Below are 5136 nucleotides of genomic sequence, written 5' to 3' on the forward strand. Positions count from 1 at the left end.
CCTAACAACGGGTGCAGGGCCGAACTAGGCCAGTACCCACTATTGATAAACATACAGAAAAGAATATTAAAGTATTGGCTACACCTAAAAAACAGCGACCAAAATTCCTACCACCACAAAGCCCTGCTGAGCCAAGAGCTGAGCCCAAAACAGAGCCCCCTGAGCCAGCTGGTCCTGAGGCTCACCGACCTGAGCCACACCAACACTAACCAGCCTCAGGACAGCACTGCTAGAGCACCACAACCCAGACTCAACCACATCACACCACAGATCAAACAGCAATATCTCACACACTGGGACACACACACACAAACACAACATAAACTGGAATGCTACAGAACCTTAAACAGACAATACACACTAGCTGAATATTTGACCAAAATAAAAAATAACAAACAGAAACAGACCCTGACGAAGTACAGGCTCAGCGACCACAACCTGGCCATAGAAACTGGGCGACACAGGCAGACCTGGCTGCCCAGAGAGGACAGGCTGTGCTCCCACTGCCAGCAGGGAGAAATAGAGACAGAGGTGCACTTCCTACTGCACTGTGACAGATACTCTGGGATTAGAGAAACATTCTTCCCGAAATTCAGAAATCTAATCCCAGAGTTCCCACACCTGCCAAAACCACAACAGGTCCCAATCCTACTGGGAGAGGGAGGAGGGAACTCAGTTGATCTGGCAGCCCAGTATGTGATCTCCTGTCACAGCCTGAGGAACAGTGAGTCCGTCTCCCAATAATGCTCCAGCCGCCTACAGTATATGTCAATATTATATAATATGTCTTTGTTGTAAATGTCTGTAACATGTCTGTAGATTTTATTTTACTTCTATTTTTTGTTTTGTTCTATGTTAATTTTATTATTTTTATTTGCTTTGGCAACACTGATTGTACCCATCGGTCATGCTAATAAAGCACCTTGAATTGAATTGAATTGAATTGAAATCGAATAAAATAAACTCGGGCAAAACTTTAACCAGCCCCGCGGCGGAGAGGAGCCCGAGCCGAGAGACAAGGGCTGGCTTTAGGAAGACGAGGTGAGGACGGGGGGGCGGTTTCGTGTTGCAGGCCCTGTTCGCTGTCCCTGTGACCGCTGGGCTTCACGCTTCAATACTCGTGAGAAGAATATTTATCATCCTTTCAGAGCTCTGCTGCTAGTGCAGAGCACACCGAGCCTGCTTCTGGAAGTTTAAATAAAGAGAGAAGTCTCCAGTACTAAGAGACCATGTCCGTACGTCTGCCTGGATATTTATTTCAATTGCCTTACGTTTAAAACGAGCTCATGGCCGCCAGCAAGACTCCGCCGTTGATTATTGTACGACATCCCTGCGCTAAGAACGCTTACCAGACGTTGACGTCACCGGCGCGGTCTCTTTGAAAGTGTCATCTGAATAAATCCCCCATGGTGCACTTCTCTCGCAGCTAGAGTAGTGTGTTTAGGTGCATTAATATCTTACAGTCACGCATTTCTGATTTAAAACACGTTTTTCCAACAGAAATAAAGGCTTCGGTTCGTGCTGCAGGAGGATCTGACTAGTAGCTCAGTATCAGGAAAAATTATCATTTAAGGCCCTGAGAGGGTGGCCTGTCTATGATGAACCGACTCTTCCGGCCGGCCAACATGCAAATAACACTCTGGTTTCTCTTCAGATCGTATAAATCTTTCGCCTTTTACTAAAGATTTCCGTGGAGAGGAACAATATGAGTTTCAACTAATTTTTTGATTGCCCTGCCTAACGGTGGGGCTTCCAAGCGTTGTAAAAAACAGATGTAGCTTATAATCATTAGACTGCAACACGGTTGATATCCGATACCTGTAGAGTGGCTTCATGATTTATTTATTTTCTATACTTATAGTTCAACAGCCAGTTGTATTGCTAGCAGTGCTGAAATTTCGTTGTAAATCGTTTCCTGGTTCGTGTCGCCCTCTGGTTTGATATCTTGATAATTGTTACCGCTTTCACGACACCATCTGGCAACACACATTACAATAAAGCACGAGAAAAGAGAAAAACAGCACAGACAAACGAGTACATGAGGCAATACACTATTAAACGTGCTTGCTAGTAAGATCATGTGAGTCTCCGGGTTATTGTACGAGATCAACGCGTGAACTCTGAATAGGTGACGTCATTGGGCGGGCTCTTTAAGGAATGATTGCATACATCCCCCATGATGCTCTTCTCTCTCGCTAGAGTAGTATGTTCAAATCAATAAACATCTTATAGTCACGCATTTGTGATTTATTACATTTTATGTCATCACACATAAAGGGGTGGTTCTTGTTGCAGGACGTCTGACTGGCTGCATGATTATAAAATAAAGAAAGTGAATATGATGCCCTGAGAGTAAAAGCTTTTCCTGATATAGGGTCTTGTCCGGCTCATATTTTTTATTAATACTCTGGCTTCTCTTCAAATCGTATAAATCTTTCGCCTTTTACTAAAGATTTCCGTGGAGAGGAACATTATGAGTTTCAATCAATTTTTTGATTGCCCTGCCTCACGGTGGGGCTTCCTGATATTGTGAAAAGCAGATACAAACTTGCATTAGGAATACAAGCTCACACTCGGTTGATATTGAGTGGGTATTGACATGTTTACTAATAACATTCATGATAGTTTCTCTGCCTGTGATTTTGCTTGAGCTGTTTTTGATCTAAATCGTTTCCTGGATTGTGTCGCCCTCTGGCTTGATATCTTGATAATTGTTACCGCTTTCACGACACCAGCTGCCGACACACATTACAATAAAACACGAGAAAAAATAAAAACAGCACAGACAAACGAGTACATGAGGCAATACACTATTAAACGTGCTTGCTAGTAAGATCATGTGAGTCTCCGGGTTATTGTACGAGATCAACGCGTGAACTCTCAATAGGTGACGTCATTGGGCGGGCTCTTTAAGGAATGATTTGCATACATCCCCCATGATGCACTTCTCTCTCACTAGAGTAGTATGTTCAAATCAATAAACATCTTATAGTCACGCATTTGTGATTTATTATATTTTATGTCATCACACATAAAGGGGTGGTTCTTGTTGCAGGACGTCTGACTGGCTGCATGATTATAAAATAAAGAAAGTGAATATGATGCCCTGACAGGAAACACTTTTCCTGATATAGGGTCTTGTCCGGCTCGTTTGTTTGAAAATTATACTCTGGTTTCTCTTCAGATCGTATAAATCTTTCGCCTTTTACTAAAGATTTCCGTGGAGAAGAACATTATGAGTTTCAACTAATTTTTTGATTGCCCTGCCTCACGGTGGGGCTTCCTGATATTGTGAAAAACAGATACAAGCTTACATTAGGAATACAAGCTCACACTCGGTTGATATTGAGATGTTTGCTAATAACATTCTTAATAATCTAGTAGTTTTTCTACCTGTGATTTTGCTTGAGCTCTTTCTGATCTAAATCGTTTCCTGGTTCGTGTCGCCCCCTGGCTGCTCCAGCCGGTACGAGCTGGAAGACTCGGAGTGTCTCAAAGGTGAGGAAGAAGAAGAGATTTCAGGGAGACAGGTTCTACGTCTTACTGAGCAACAGCGCCTTCCTCGGACTGACGATCACTTCACCTGGCCCTGAGGACGCTGAAGGAGCAGGCGAGCAGGGAGTCCTACTACAACATCACCCGCCAATCAAAATCTGGCTACAAACATCTGAGCGTGTCATCCACCCCCTCCACCTGTATGACAGTGAAGTGTGGGATCCACTCACACCAGGATTACATAAAAGGGGGATGAACACCCCACAGAGACTCTGTGTAAAAACATCCTCCATGTACAAGTCCTGATAATGAAGTTTACACAGACCTGACTGTCCAGAGAGGACAGGCTCAGTGACCACAGCCTGGACACAGACAGACCTGACTGTCCGGAGAGGTATGGTCATATTGTAAATATCTTGATAATTGTTACCGCTTTCACGACACCATCTCGTAACACACATTACAATAAAGCACGAGAAAAGAGAAAAACAGCACAGACAAACGAGTACATGAGGCAATACACTAAACTATTAAACGTGCTTACTAGTAAGATCATGTGAGTCTCTGGGTTATTGTACGAGATCAACGCGTGAACTCTGAATAGGTGACGTAATTGGGCGGGCTCTTTAAGGAATGATTTGCATACATCCCCCATGATGCACTTCTCTCTCGCTAGAGTAGTATGTCCAAATAAATAAACATCTTATGGTCACGCATGTATGATGTATTACATTTTATGTCATCACAAATAAAGGGGTGGTTCTTGTTGCAGGACGTCTGATTGGCTGCATGATTATAAAATAAAGTGAATATGATGCCCTGACTAGAAAAGCCTTAGCTGATATAGGGGTTCTTCCAGCTCGATCAAGGACGTTAAACACTCTGGTTTCTCTTCAGATCGTATAAATCTTTCGCCTTTTACTAAAGATTTCCGTGGAGAGGAACAATATGAGTTCTAACTAATTTTTTGACTGCCCTGCCTTGCGGTGGGGCTTCTAAAATTGTTGAAAAACAGATGACTATGTGATTGTGCTTTTAGTTTAAGATCTGTGGAGTAATTTATGTTCCTAATTAATAAGAAATTGAGTACTTCGAATTATTTAGGTACTTATAATCTGATTTACTTATTAGGTAGCACATTGACTTTGAATAACAGCTCAACCACTTACATTTTTCAGGCAGCTGGTTCGTACAAAAGCTAAATGGGCTACCGAAAGCAGTTGTGCATTTCCCCAACTCTTTTATATATGCAAAAGAATTGATGAATAAGCTGGGAGCTGGGATGCAATCGAAACAGATTTATAAAAAGTCAACTGGCAGTGGTGTTCAAGGCCTGGAGAATCAGTCACAAACCACTGCCCAGCTTCAGCAAGACTCAGAGTTATGTGCAGATGGTACTTACATAATCGTGCTGGTAGGCAGACCTCCTCATCGACATCAGGCCCTGCATAGCAGAAAGCACAACCAGGCTCCCGCCTGCAGGCGAGCTGGGCTCTGCTCCCCATCTGTGCTTTGCTGTTGTGGGCCTGGCTTTGTGTCTGCTCGTGTGGCAAGACTCAGAGACCAACTCCCCCCCCCCCCCCCCACCCCAAATCCCCAACCGTGAGGTCACATCATTAGAGAAAATGAAACGAGACAAGG

The 5136-nt window shown here is 43.5% G+C and overlaps 4 non-coding genes across 4 annotated transcripts; all 4 read left to right on the forward strand.

Moving 5' to 3' along the window:
- Window positions 1–1634: 1634 nt before the first annotated feature.
- On the forward strand, window positions 1635–1751 carry LOC148649321 (U5 spliceosomal RNA). Its single transcript, XR_015926574.1, has one exon. It is a non-coding gene; the product is annotated as a U5 spliceosomal RNA (small nuclear RNA).
- Window positions 1752–2402: 651 nt separating this feature from the next.
- On the forward strand, window positions 2403–2519 carry LOC148649322 (U5 spliceosomal RNA). The gene has a single exon (XR_015926577.1). It is a non-coding gene; the product is annotated as a U5 spliceosomal RNA (small nuclear RNA).
- Window positions 2520–3164: 645 nt separating this feature from the next.
- Window positions 3165–3281, forward strand: LOC148649323 (U5 spliceosomal RNA). The gene has a single exon (XR_015926581.1). It is a non-coding gene; the product is annotated as a U5 spliceosomal RNA (small nuclear RNA).
- A 1091-nt stretch (window positions 3282–4372) lies between these two features.
- On the forward strand, window positions 4373–4489 carry LOC148649324 (U5 spliceosomal RNA). The gene has a single exon (XR_015926575.1). It is a non-coding gene; the product is annotated as a U5 spliceosomal RNA (small nuclear RNA).
- Window positions 4490–5136: the final 647 nt, after the last annotated feature.

Source organism: Lepisosteus platostomus, chromosome 14, assembly GCF_059453375.1.
Source record: "Lepisosteus platostomus isolate fLepPlt1 chromosome 14, fLepPlt1.hap1, whole genome shotgun sequence".
Taxonomy (NCBI): Eukaryota; Metazoa; Chordata; class Actinopteri; order Semionotiformes; family Lepisosteidae; genus Lepisosteus; species Lepisosteus platostomus.